At 42.1% G+C, this 15,066-nt stretch overlaps 1 pseudogene; it reads left to right on the top strand.

Moving 5' to 3' along the window:
• Window positions 1-1,949: 1,949 nt before the first annotated feature.
• On the top strand, window positions 1,950-6,132 carry LOC101824047 (annotated as a pseudogene).
• The last annotated feature ends 8,934 nt before the right edge of the window (window positions 6,133-15,066 follow it).

The raw sequence follows: 15,066 nt of genomic DNA, 5'->3' as shown, positions 1-15,066 counted from the left end.
TTTTCATTGTGAATTCTTACTTCCAATGTTTCTCAAACACTTCCAAAAATAAGAGAATGAAAACCTTCTAACCCATTCTATGAGGCAAGAGTTACTCTGTCACCAAAACCAAAGACAATACAAGGAAACTCCAGACCAATATGTCTTGTAAATATAGAGACAAAGTCCTCAATGAAGATCAATTCATGTTGGTGCTGGTAATGTAGCTCTTGCTTAGCGTTACAAAGATGGTGGATTCAATTCCCAGTGCCATATACACATAAACCCTGCAATATTACACAACAATAGAAAAACTATCAAAATAGTAATATCATATTAATATAGGTAGAAAACTTTGAATGAATCTAATACCTTTTAATGTTACCTCACACATGACATTTTACTGATAGTTACTGATGGTTTAACCTTTGTAATCCCTATTTCATTCCATGATAAATTCATTTATATTGTCTCTATCATTACCCTGTCTACCCTCTTTCTACCTTTTCAGTTCCTTCCAGCATAGCCCATCTGCTATCCTCTTGTAACTTCTAACTAAGTGATCAGAATTATGAACATGGTAATACTGAAAAGGTAAAGGCATCTGTAGCTATGTCACATCAATATTCCTGATTTCAGAATTATTGAATCACCATAGTTATTTTCATCACAATTTCCAGGTGGAAGTCTTCTGGAACAGTTCTTTCTTTTCTTTTTTCCTTTCCATATATATATATATATGTATATATATGTATGTGTGTATGTATGTATGTATATGTAAGTGCAAGTACCTACAGAGTCCAGAAGAGGGTGTTGGATCCCCTGTAGCTGAAGATATAGGTGGTTGCCAGCTGTTTCGCATGAGTGCAAAGCAGTACATGCTCTCACCTAGGCTGCCTTTCCAGCACCTAGAACACTTCTTTCCCACGCTTTCCCATCCTTTCTCTGAGTGGAAGTTACAGACACAATCCAGTTTTAGTCAAGATAGATCAAGTTGGTTCATATTACTCAACTGGGATTCCAATTAGGCTCATTTCACGTGCCCAGTAGCAATGTGTTACTAGTGTGTAGTTACTGGGTAGCACAGTCGTACAGCTAGAGATCAATTACTTATCTGGCAACTGGAGGGAATTTTTAAAAATAGACCTTTTGCCATGGTGTTGAAATTTGTCTCTATCTACTCTGCTTTGTGCCACTGGGGAGAGATGGCTGTAGTAAGGGTAACAGCCAGAGCTCAATTATCTGCAGACACTGTAGCCCACTCCTTTACACTAGACTATTTTGGTTGAAATCCTGTTACTCCCTTTTCCATTTGCTAAGCATGAAAATAAAAAGTGTGTCTTTGTCTTAGGGTTTCTATTGCTGTGAAGAGATACCATGATACAGCAACTCTTACAAAGGAAAAACATTTAATTTGGGTGGCTTGCATACAGTTTTAGGGTTTCAGTCCATTTTCATAATGGGGAGCATGGCAGTGTACAAGCAGATATTCTGGAATAGGAACTGAGAATTCTTTCATCTTGGCTCACAGGCAACAGGAAGTGATCTATCTCACTGGGTGTGGCTTAAGCACATGAGACTTTGAAGTCTACCTCCACAGTGACACACTTCTTCCAACTGTTGTGCCCAAATTCTGAACCCCAAAATCACCAAGATACTCATTTCAATGCAAAAGCAAAGAGTCTTTTATTGTTTAACTAGTTAGCTGTCTTAACTCAGGCCCTCTGTCTGTTCATCATGGTGGGTGGAGTGAGAAGGACATGGGGGAACCTCGAGGAGGGAGGAGGGGATTTATTGGGCAGAGAAAGGGGAGTGTCTAGGGGTGCACAACAGTCTCAGGACTGGTGCACTTCCGGGCTTGGGCGACCTGTCTTGTGTTGATTGCTTAACTGGTTGCTATGGATTATAGACCTTCCCAGGGCACTTACTATTCTCTGCATGTCACTGTTATGCCACAGTTTCCATAAAGCATGTCCAAAGCCCGTAAAGCACATCTGTAGCCTGTCATGGCTGCTAAAACAGGTGGCTGGCTGAGGATATATGGTCCCTTCGCAACAAGGCCACACCTTCCAATAGTGCCACTTCCTTTGGGGGCATTTTCTTTCAAACCACCACAGTCTTCTTCATAATAGTGATCAGTTCTTCTTTGAGTCCTAGGGCTAGTTCTAGTAGTTTGAAGTCATGCTTCCCAAAGCTGACTCTTCTCTATTCGGACTACCATCATTTCATTTCTTTGTACTTGACTTTCAAAGTGCCCTTTTGTTTGTTCTCCCTGTCTCACGGCCATCCCCTAGCTGTTTATCCACAAATTTATATTTCCAGTAAGCCTTTATTTCCATTCTCAAGTAAGATCCCAAGATGTCTTAAAACTTGGAACATTCTCTTGTTTATGACTTAGGATGTTAAACACAGAAGTTATTAAACTTCATTGCCCTCCTACTGGAAACTGATGAGTTTGAGATATTTAAAAAGTACACTTTCAAGGGATACAACCCCATTGTTATAGCTGTTTAATTCTCTACTTTCCCTTTATTTTTTCCTTTTTTAATTTTAGTTAGAGACAATCTTATTTTATATATCAATCCCATTTCCCTCTCCCTCCCATGTGCCCACCGATCCCCAATTCAATCTCTCTTCTGTTCCATAGAAAGGGTGAGGCCTTTTATGGGGATCACCAAAGTCTGTCACATCATGTGGAGCAGGGCCTAGGGCCTCCCCTGTGTGTCTAGGCTGAGAGAGTATCCTTCTATGGGGATTGGGCTCCCAATGTCCATTCATACACTAGGTAAAAATGCTGTTCAATTACCAGGGGCCTCATAGACTGCCCAGGCCTCCTAACTAACATCCACATTCAGAGGGCCTGGTTCCATCCTATGCCGGTTTCCAAGCTGTCAGGCTGGGGTCCATGAGCTCCCCTTGTTCAGGTCAGCTGTTTCTGTGGGTTTCCCCAACATGGTCTTGACCCCATTGCTCATCACTCCTCCTTCTCTACAACTGGATTACAGGAGTTCCTCTATTGAGAATTATCTATTTACTTCTGTACCCCACTTTTTAATTGGATTGTTTGGTGTTTTGGTGACTAGCTTCTTGAGTTCTTTGTATATTTTGGAGATCAGCCCTCTGTCAGATGTGGGGTTGGTGAAGATCGTTTCCCATTCTGTGGACTGCCGTTTTGTCTTGTTGACTGTGTCTTTTGCCTTACCGAATCTTCTCAGTCTCAGGAGGTCCCATTTATTAATTGTCGATCTCAGTGTCTGTGCTACTGGTGTTATGTTCCTGAGCCAATTCGTTCAAGGGCACCCTCCTTTCTATTATGAAACAAGCCCTTTCTTTTTTAAATAAAATTTTATTTAAATTAAAAACAATCTTATTTTCCAAACCAATCCCAGTTCCCTCTCCCTCTAGCCCCCATCTCACCCACATCCACTTCCCAGGGATGGTGAGGCCTCCCATAGGGGATCATCAAAGTCTGTCACATCATCTGGGACAGGACCTAGGCTCTCCCAACGTATCTAAGCTGAGAGAGTATCCCTCCATAGGGAATGGGCTTCCAAAGCCCATAAGTGCACTAGGGATAAATACTGGTTCCATGCCAGACGCCCCATAGACTGCCCAGGCCTCCCAACTGATACTCACGTTCAGTGGGCCTACACAAGCACTTTCTTATCTAACTTAATTGAGCCTGAAATCTACTAAAAAGGAATGGGAAGGGAAACCTAATACTGAAAAGAAAAAACTCTAAAATGTGTTGGGTTTCTCCTAAAGGTGAATTGTTTTCATGTATTTGATTTCTGATGACCACAATGACTCTATAAGGTAGTCATTGCTGTAACAAATTTACAGGTGAAAAGGTTTCAGAGAACTAAAGTTACTTCAGTTTACATCACTGAATACTATGTGTACCATTTGAATTGAATAAAAGGATAAGGATACTTTTATTATACTCCGTATTTACTTGAATGCATATTAACACACACATATGCAAATATATATTCATATATGTATAGACAGATTGATGTTACTGTATGAACTATTCAAAGTATTTAACTACAAAGTCTCTAGTCAACACAAATTGAGTGGAGCCAGTTAGGTTACCGACTCTCCTTCCTGACTGCCCCCCCCAATCTGGGTTATATAAGTCTTGCAGCTGCTTGCCAGGATCCACAACCTCTTCTCTGGAACTCAAGAAATCCCAACCTGCTCTCTATATGGGAACCTTTAGCCATCACATGTGACTTGGAAACTCAGATCCTTGTCTGCTGCCCAACTGGAACTCTCTAGTTGCCCTTGAGACCTGGGACCTGTCCACAGTGCCAGGAAAAACTTATTTCAGGCTCCTTGACCAAACTGCTTAAGGCAGAGACACAGAAGATCTGGATGGCAGCTGTATCCCAAAACACCGGACAATCAGAGGAAGCAGACTTGCCAAACATGCTATGAGTTAGCCTCCACCTGAACTTAAGAAGCACCTCTGAGGGGTGACCTCACTGTCCAACATGGTGGCGGTGGTAGATTAGGGCCACGGTTCGAAGCAGTCACTGCCGCTCCCGGACCCTGTGGGAAGCACCTGCTTCCTCCACCGTCTCCTTCATCTCTTCTCGGGCAGGGCTGGGGCCAGATTTCCACCATCCATAGATAGACTTCTTTGGAGTTCCTTCAGCCAATTCAACAGCATCCTCTACTACTGTGCCTCTAGGATTTCACTATGAAACAAAGTATGTTGTTCTCAGCTACTTGGGACTTCTCTCTCAGGAGAAATAAGGTCTCTCATCCCAAGAAGTTCAACTAGATGTTGCTCCACAGTCTCTGGACCTAGAAGTTTTATTAAAAGTTGAGTCTGAGATTGAAGAAGGACTGAGATCCTTGGACAAAGAAGTCTCTGAAGCCTTCACCAGCACAGACTTTGGCTGTCACACCTCACCTGTGTTTATTCCTGCTAACCTGGAAAGCTCAATAGAAGACTGCCTGGCCCATCTTGGAGAAAGAGTGTCCCAGGATCTGAAAGAGCCTTTGCATAAAGCATTGCAAGTGATTCTCAGCCAGATGATAACGTCCTTAGCCTGATAGCCAAGCTGCCTGTAAGGACTTCAGTGATCCACACCAGCATCAGTTCAGGAAAGGAAGTGAAGGGACTGATAGCCGAAAATGAAGCTTCAGGGAGCTATAGGCAAGTGACTTTTCAGGCATATCGTGAATGTACAGTGCAGACTGCAGTTCATGCCAGCAGATGGAATTAGATTTTGGTGGCTCTCGTTTTGCTGCAACAAATGCTTTTGGAATTGACACGACATGGTCAAGAGCCCCTCAGTACCCTGCTGCAGTTTGGTGTGACGTATCTGGAGGACCATGCAGCTGAGTTCATCATTCAACAAGGTGGCTAGGGCACTATCTTTAGTCTTGAGTCTGAGGAAGAAGAATACCCTGAAATTATTGCAGAAGATAATAATGGCATTTATATCCTACCCAGTGACAATTCTGGACAAGTCAGTCCCGGAGAATTCCCAACCGTGACAACATCTTGGCAGTCTGACAGCCTACCTGTCTCACTGTCTGCTAGCCAGAGTTGGCACACAGAAAGCCTCCCGGTGTCCCTTGGGCCTGAGTCCTGGCAGCAGATCGCCATGGATCCTGAAGAAGTGAAAAGCTTGGACAGCAGTGAAGCTGGGAAAAAGAGTGAGAACAACTCTTCCAACTCCGACATTGTGCATGTGGAGAAGGAAGAGGCGCGGGAGGAGGCATTCCCAGGAGCCACTGCTCCCCTGCTCCCACAGACCACTACCAAGGAAGCCGCAGAAACGAGAGCCGAGCCGAGAAAGCCAGCCCCACTCCATCTGTGTTTGTGGAGTTTGGCCAGGAGGAGCTGGAAGCAGCAGCAGTGAGACTTGCCGCCTTGGAGGGAGCGGAGCAGGCTGTCCAGCTGAGTGCCTAGGGGGCTGGGAGCAGGAGAGAGAGTCACACTGGGGAGCACACCACTGCCGGGGGAGCCAAGGGTGCCATGCCCTCTGAGGGCAAGGCTGTACTGCTGTTTGGAGGGGCTGCTGAAGTGGCCATCCTGGCAGTGGCAGTTGGAGTTGCGTTGGCTCTGAGGAAGAAGTAGCAGCTTTTTCAGACGAGAAAGAAGACAAAAGGACCTACGGCTTTAGTTGTATTCACTGGAACAGACTGCCAGCAGCCGAGTGGACATTTACAGGACACTGGGGGAATTGGGCTTTCCATTCAGCATGGGAATGGCTTGAGGTAGAGTGTTCACATTGGCCTGGTTGTCATCCTAAGGGCCTTGGCTCCTGCTAGATTCGGAAGAGTAAGAGTGAAGCTCCCATTTAGAACAGGCCTATCAACTTGGGCACCCTAGGCTTTCTCTGTGGGAGGCTGCCCTGTGCATTATCTAGCAATATCTCCGGCTTCTATCCCACTAGATGCCAGTGGCACCCCACTCCCAGTGAGGGCAGCCAGAAATGTCTCCTACATTGCCAAATGTCCTCTGTGGACAAAGTCATCCCTGTTGAGGGCCACTGCTTTAAGGGATAGGGTTCAGTTAAGAGAATCTGGGGGAGGAAGCCGCAGCTGGGGACAGTCAACTGTTCATCCTGTTGCAGTTTCTCATGAGGTGAACTTCTGTGCTCTGTCTGCAGCTGCTGTTTTTCTGGTTCCCCATTCTGTAGCATGGGGTACTGTCTCACAATGCACCACCTCTCAGGCACTGCAGCAGTGCGTCTCACCCTGTACCCCTTTCACACCCAACAAAGCCCCAAGCTTCCCATGGCTCCATCTTTCAAAGATGCTGCCTTTAGGAACCTTTTAAAAGATAAATACCCAGGCTAAGTTTGGTGGAACCATCCGTAATCCCAGCATTTAGGAAATGGAGGCAAGGAAATTATCACAAGTTTCAAAGTTAGACTGGTGTACATACTGAGTTTGGAATCAGCCAGGACTACATGGTGAAACCTTGTCCCGAGAAAAGATAAACTCGCTGAAGCTGTGTAGGAGACCTAAGGTTCCCTAGTCTGATTGCCAGTGCAGGTTACAGGCTACAGTCATTGTTTGTAGAGGCAGGAAGGTGGTCTACACACCCTGTCAAGGTCGCTTTGATCTTTTACAGGTGTAGCCAAAACCCCACGTGTCTATAACTTATCAGTGACACCTCTGATGGCATGTGCACCGTCTGGAAACCTGGGTTGGTGCTTCCCAGTACCTGACCTTGGGACATCAACTTCTCTGTGGGTCCCCAGCCATGAAGGAAGCAGTGTCATCCTTTGGCTTACAGAACAAGTTGGATCATAATCCTTATTCAATGTAAATCATTGAAATAAACGATAAAATTTTATCATTTAATATTAGGCATCACTTAATGAAAAGATTCCCTCCTTCAGATACATCTATGTTTGTACCAACTTGACAAAACCAACCAGGAAACAAAGTATCAAAGCATTTCCTGAGAACTACAAAAAGAAAAGAACAGAACCCCCAAACCAAAAAGCAACCCTCAAGGATGTTTAGTTTTTACTGGAAGACCATAGATACAGACTCCCTGGTTGTTACAGGTAGGGAGGGGAGAAGAGAGCACTGTTAACTGTTCTCTACCAGCAGGTAGAGGCTCTCAACTATGGGTCACAACCCCTTTGGGGGGTGGAACAACCCATTCACAGGAGTCACCTTCACATGAGTCACCTAAGACACAGATATTTGTGTAACAATTCATAACAGTAGCAAAATTATAGTTATGAAATAGCAACAAAATAATTTCATGGTTGGGGGTCACCACAACATGAGGAACTGTGATAAAGGGTCACAGCATTAGGAAGGTAGCGAACCACTGCTCTTGATACATAAAACTAACTAAATGGAAATTATAGTAAAAGTTGGAGGGCTAAATGGATGAATAACCAAGAAAAATGGAAAAGGCCATCAGTGATAAATCTCCACATGAGTTTCCATATTAAAGATCAGAAAATTGCAATCTTATTTGTAAAATTCTAGAGCACAAATGGCAAACGCACATCCTGATTCACGTTCTTTGGTACTCAAGCTGAATAAAGATGTTCCAGGGCTGGAGAAATGGCTCAGTGGTTAAGAGCACTTGTCTGCTCTTCCAGAGGTCTTGAGTTCAATTCCCAGCACCACATGATGGCTCACAACCATCTGAAATGGGATCTGATTCCTTCTCCTGGTGTGCATAAATACAGAGCACTTATATACACAAAACACATGAATAAATAAATCTTAAAAAAGATGTTCCAACTTCGTTTATGAATACAGATACAAAAAAATCAAAGTACAATATTAGCGATTGGCACTCTATACCAATATTAAAATAATAATAGATCATGATCACATACGCTTTATTTTATATCTTTAAATGTGACAAATAAAATCCACATGTAATTTCTTTGAAAGAAAAAAGTGAAGAAAGTGAACTGAACTACAGTGCAAATTAAGATGAAATAAAGTTTGTGTTTATTCAGAAGAGAAATGGTAAATGATGTGCAGCTGGGGAAGGGAGAACCTAGTAGAGAAATAGAGCCTGTGAAAGAGTCCTTATTGCAGAGATGCTCAATAGCAAATGCAGGCGAGTGATGCTTCTGTGCCAGAGGTTTGTACTATGCTGTTCTGTAATCTACCACTACTCCATTATTTCAAAACTTCAGTAAGTCTGTATAAATAATACACTGGTAGTAAAAAAATAAACTTGCGTAGAAAAACTGAGTGGGCATGTTCCAGTTTTGACTCAAACAGTGACTGAAGAACATATACAAGAAGAGTGGAGTGAAAACTTAATCATCAGAAGTAAGACTAAAATCCTAAAACGGGCTGGAGATGGTTTGCCCGGTAAAAATGCATACTGAGCTCAGTTCCCAGCACCCCCACCAGACGGTTCACAACAGTCTGTAACTCCAGTTCCTGGGGCATCCATTGCCTCTGACCTTCATGGGTGCCTGTGCTTGAGTATACATGTTCACACGCAGACACATAGTCAAATAAAATAAACGCTTTTTAAATCCTAAAATAGGAGCCTATGCAAAGTTTCTCAAAATATATGTGATGGAAGATGAAGTCTTTTAAAGAGAACAGTGAATGTACAGGTGACTATACAAAGCTCAATGTCTTGAGGGTACTCAAACATCAGACAATGCAACCAAACAGCAATTCTGTTTGCATTCTGAGACTTCATGTGAATTTCTTTTATTTACTTTTACTCATCTCTGTTTCAGGAAATTTTAAATGAATGGACAAATACATGATTTTGATTATTAGAAATAAGTAATCAGATTATTTTCATATTGAAAAAAGGTAAAAAACTGTAATAAGAGTCATTACCAAGACTTATTCCCCAACTTTTTAAAAATTTATTTTCATTTTATGTCTATTGGTGCTTTGCCAGCATGTATGTCTGTGTGAGGGTGTCAGATCTTGGAGTTACAGACAGTTGTGAGTTGCTATGTGGGTGCTGGAAATTGTACCCGGGTCCTTATAAGAGCAGTCATTGATCTTAGCTGCTAAACCATCTCTCCAGGCACCAACTTTTTATTTTTATAAGCAATACTATCAGTTTTCAGGAATTTCTGGACTCTTTATGTTTCCCAGTTATACAAGGTATTCCTTTTTGAGCCTTATATATAATGCACTATGCTGTGCTATATAAATATGCCTATTATATGGGAGCTGTCTATAGCCCAATAGTGAACCAAAATACAAATTAGCATAGTTGAAAAGTCACATCGAACATGTAAGAACACAGAGATAAAAGCAATTTTTAGTTCCATTGGGTGAAGATGATCTGATGACAACAGTATGTGCTCAGATTCTGAAAGTGATTTCGAGTCCAAGGACTTTTCTGCTGCTTGAAATGTGAGAGAACAACAGCAGGAAGTAAGTTGAGAAGGAAGGAACATCTGTGGATAGTTTAGCTTGTATTCACAAAATTCTGAGCACCAAAGACACCTGAAAAAACTATTTGATATCCAAGAAGTCATCATGTGGGTAAGTTCTTTATGGCAATGGTAGTGTGAGAGCCAGAATACTGGATCTTGACAATAATGAGCTATGGAATAAGTGATTGCTTTTGAAATTATTCCCTTTAGGTAAGACAAAATGCTCTCTTGATGAAGAAGGTAAACACAGTAACATTTCCTAAGACCAACATATCCATCAAGACCTAAACTAGTAAGAATATTTTATTGGAAGTAAACATTACCAACCTGGATACAAGTGTCAAGACTATTATGAACTATCAGACACTTAGGTGGAAAAAGCACTATAGCCCTTAAGAATAGAGTTTGGTCTATTTTCAGTACTTCCATGTCAAGGTGACCAAACAAGAAGTGTATATTATGTGCTAAACACTGTGATTGGTGTTGGTGACAGAGACAATACAAATCTAGGTGAACCTCTGTGAACTAGACTTATCAAGGTCATTGTGCACCTAAGTAGGTTAGCAGAGTTCCCTGTTATAGCAGTAAATTTGTTGCATTAATGGGGCACCCAGATCAGGTTTATCCACCCAATACAGTGCTACTAGCAATCAGAAAGAGTTAATCAGTCGGTAGTATTCAGTGTCAGGAAAGTTTTAATTAAGACAACTCCATGCAATGGTCAGGTAAGGGCCCTTGCTAACTTAGTCAATCAGATAGTGGCTAAGTGTGGCCAAGAGATGGCAGCAGAGAGCAGCAAACAGCCTTTTGCTGCACTGGCTACCACTTGGATTAGGGGACAGGCACTTTAGACAGAGGACTTACTGGGTGGGAGTGGGGGCTGGATCAGAAGTTGACATCATATTCCAAAGAAAAACAAACTGCAAGGAAGGTAAGATGTTAGAGCAGAAAGTTAGTGAATTTGTGAGCAAGTTACTGCATCAGTATCTCTAGTCTCCAAATCCGTAAGTCACCAGGAACTTTATCTAGTATTCCAGACAGCTTCATAATGAGTCTGCAGTGATTCTGATGCCTTCTGAGACTGCAGCAGAGTGTGCATTGTTAAATGAAGCTGCCAGAGGACTCACATCAAAAGGAGCCCTAGGGTATCACTAATGGAAATGGAACAGAAAACAATGGGCATTCCCTGTAGACCACTCAGCCTTCCCCACCTCTGTTTTTCCTCCTTTATAACTTCTTTTTTTAGGGGTAAAGGTAAAGCCATGTGAATCATTATCTTTAATCTACTCCGATCTGTTTTATAGACTGCAGGTTTGTCTGCAATTTTGTTTTGGAGTGGGAAGTGGTTATCTGCATTGGCACATTGCTGATACATGCTTTACCCAAAGGGGCAACATTTGATCAAATAAACCTGTATGTTTCTTGGGCCCCCACTTAGGGAGTCTTGCTGAGGAGAGGGAGGAGGTATTGTAGGAGCAAGGGGATTTAGGAACATCAGAGGAAAATATACAGGAACTGCTAGCCTGGCTCATGAGAACTCAGAGACTGAACCAACAACCAGGGAGCACGCATGGGGTCCACCTAGGTCCTCTGCACATAAGTGACAGTTGAGTAGTTTGCTTTATTTCTGAGACTTCTGGCAATGGACACAGTGCTGTCCCTGGTGTGTTGACTGGCTCTTGGGAGCCTATTCCTCATACTGGATTGCCTTGCTCAGTTTGAATACAGAGAGAGGTGTTGGTCTTATGGCAGCTTGATATGCTATGCTTTGCTGAAGCCCATGGGAAGCCTGTCTCTTTTTTATAATTTATTTATTTTTTTTAAGTTTCATTTTACATTCCAACCTCAGTTCTCCCTCCCACCCCTCCTCCTGCCCCCTCTCACCTCCCCCCCTCCTCCACTTTTTCTCAGGGGTAAGGGAGGAGTCAACAAAGTCTGGCACAATAGTTTGGGGCAGGACCAAGCCCTTCTCCCATGCATTAAGGCTGAGCACGGCATCACACCACAGGGAATGGTCTCCAACAACCTAACTCATGTATCAGGTTTGTATCATGGTCCTACTGCCAGGAGCCCCACAGATAGTCCCAGCTTCACAACTGTCTCCCACATATGGAGGGCCTAGTTTGGTCCCCTGGAGTCTCCACAGCTTTCGTTCTAGAGTTCATGGGTTTCCACTAGCTTGGTTCAGCTGTCTCTGTAGATTTATCCACCGTCGTCTTGACCTCCCTTGCTCGTATATTTCCTCCTCCCTCTCTTCAACTGAATTCTAGGAGCTCAGCCTGGTTCTTGGTTGTAGATCTCTGCATCTGGCTCCCCTAGTTACTGAATGAAGGCTCTGTGATGACAGTTGAGGTAGTCACCAATCTAATTATAGGGAAATACCAATTCAGGTAGCCTCTCCACCATTGCTGGGTTTCTTAGCTGGTGTCATCCTTGTGGATTCCTGGGAGTTTCGCTAGCACCAGGTTTCTCCTAACCCCTTAGTGTCTCTATGAAGATATCTCTTTCATTACTCTCCCACTCTGTTCCTTCACCCACCTCGACCATCCTGTTCCCTCCTGGTCCCCCATCCCCAGGCCTGCTTCTTTCCAAACAAATACGGAGGAGGGGTGGATTGAGGTGGGTGTGTGGGAGGTGGGGAGAGGAAATGGAGGAGAGGAGGAAGGGGAGGCGGTGGTGGAGATATAAAATAAATAATTTAAAAAGCATGTATGTTTCACTTTGTCCTTATAAGTCGCAGTGTATGAATCAAGAGTGAGAATCTCTTAAATATATCACTAATTATTTAATAATTATATTCTTACTTATTTCTGTTATAAGACAGGGTCAAACTGAGGCTAGCAAGAAATACATGGAAATTAAGAGAATGCGGGAATGGAAAGGAACTTCTTGCTCTGGAGCCTGATTGAAGTGTCTTGTCTACTTAGTGCCAAGATAATTGACAAATTCTTGGTATAGCACATGTCACACCAGCCTGATGATCTGAGTTTGCTCCCCAGAACTCATATAAAAGTGGAAGAAAAGAATTAACTCTATAAAGTTGTTTTCTGACCGTCATAGGCATTCCTTGGCATGTGCACGCACAACTTATGCACACACATACAAATAGAATAAAATTTAAAACACAATAACAATGGCAATTAAATTTTCTGTAAAGATTTTCTATATAGAGACAATATTCATTTCTTAGGCACAATTCCAATAAGAATACTACAATATCAATGAATCATGCACAAGGCATAAACATAAGTAAACTTAGAGTTTAACCTCACCACTTTCTCAGCTGTACTATCCCGCCTTAATTTTCTGAAAATCTGAAAAGGTTACAACTTTGCTTATCAGCAAAATATGCTTCAACTTCCATGTGACCTAGTATAGTAAGAATTCCTTTGATCCTGTTATCTTATCAGCCCATGATCTTGTAGCATATAGTCCAGAAAATACCCTATGATCTCATTTATAGAATAGGGAAACCCTTAAAGACCCTTTGAACATTCACAATAAACCTGAGCTACAATAATTATGCATATGTGTGTGCAATAACAATGAAAGAAAAGGAAGCCATGAATTTGAGGATGTGGGGAGACATGGGAGAGGTTGGAGGGAGGAATAAGAAGGGGAGAAATATAATTATAATTTCACTTAAAATTAAAAATGGTGTTGAAGGCATTTTGCTCTTAGAGGCTGTGAGAACAGGCATGTATGGTTTTGTGTGGGATCCAATTGTGGGGTTCTAGCACTTCAAGCAGAGTCTCATGGAATCTCTGAACTTACCTCCTAGTATATATCTATGTGGTCATTTGGTTTCTCCCCAGCCAGAGAGCCAGAGATACACTCCAGGATTTTTCACACGCATACAGGTCTTCCCGGAGAACTATTGAGAGAAGCTCTGCTTACTGATGTTTACTGAGCACTTCATTCCACCCTAACTGTGGAGAAAATGAAAGGGCCATCATTTTGCATGTCTTTGACATGTGCATCCCACCAACGTTCCAGAAACTAACACACACACAGCAAGCAACAAACAAACATGGAGCAAGTAGGCCAAAGAACTACACATATATTTATTGCTTGCTTGGCACCACAAAAAATTCCAATATGCAAATGAGGTGAGTGCAAGTCCAAAAAGCTTAAACTACAAATAACTCCCAGAAGATGATTAATAGCATAAAGAGTTGGGTGGGATAGTGTAGTGGAAGAGAACAACTGGCCTGAATTTCCTTTTTTTCCCCTGTATTGTCTTCCCTATTTTTTTTGTTTGGTTTTTTGAGACAGGGTTTCTCTGTATGTTTTGGAGCCTGTCCTGGAACTCGCTCTGTAGACCAGGCTGGTTTCAAACTCACAGAGATCTGCCTGCCTCTGCCTCCCGAGTGCTGGGATTAAAGGTATGCACCACCAACGCCTGGCTTTTTTTGGGGGGGGGGTCTTCCCTCTTTTTTAAACTTGTTAATTTTTTTTCCTTCCTCTTAGTTTTTTCTGTTTCACTTCTTCCTTCCCATCAACTTTTTTGACAAACTCACGTCGACCAGCCAGGTCTGTTTCATATTATTTATACTCTTGCCTCTGCCTCCAGACAGCAGAGTGCTGAGATTATTCCTATGTAGACCACATTCAATTTTAAAGAGTTTTACTTTATTCTACATAAATTTTGTTGTGTTGGTTGTCATGATTGGCTGCGTTGTGTACTTAAGTTTTTCATATTTTAAAATTTATTTTATGTCATTTTGCCCTGCTTCAGTTGTTGTGGCTGCTACTTTGTTGTTTTATCCCTTTTCTCATTTTTAATTGACATTAACTTATTTTGGTTTCTTTTTTGGAAATTCAATTTTGCTTATAAAGCAGAAATAGTTAACACAGGAAGCATGCAAAAACCACAATATGACAAATTAAACACACACACACATTTAATTTCAGCAACTGAGGAGGCAGAGGCAGGCAGATTTCTGAGTTCAAGGTCAGCCTGGTCTACAGAGCTAATTCCAGGACAGTCAGATCTACCCAGAGAAACCCTGTTTCAAAATAACAACAACTATAATAATACAAGTGTAAAAACAAGAGCTCAGTTTAGTCAAATGTATCAAAGAGTCACAACAATGAAATGAAATTGCTGTTAATTTCCCACATTAAAACTCCATATTCTAGAATTTTGACTTATGAAGTACTTTTAATATAAATCAGACAGTATCATGGTACAAGGACATTTGTTTATTATTCTCCA

The sequence above is a fragment of the Mesocricetus auratus genome, unplaced genomic scaffold (assembly GCF_017639785.1).
Source record: "Mesocricetus auratus isolate SY011 unplaced genomic scaffold, BCM_Maur_2.0 Super-Scaffold_100003, whole genome shotgun sequence".
NCBI lineage: Eukaryota > Metazoa > Chordata > Mammalia > Rodentia > Cricetidae > Mesocricetus > Mesocricetus auratus.
Note: the sequence above shows the minus strand (reverse complement) of the source record. Positions and strands in the feature narration are given on the sequence as shown.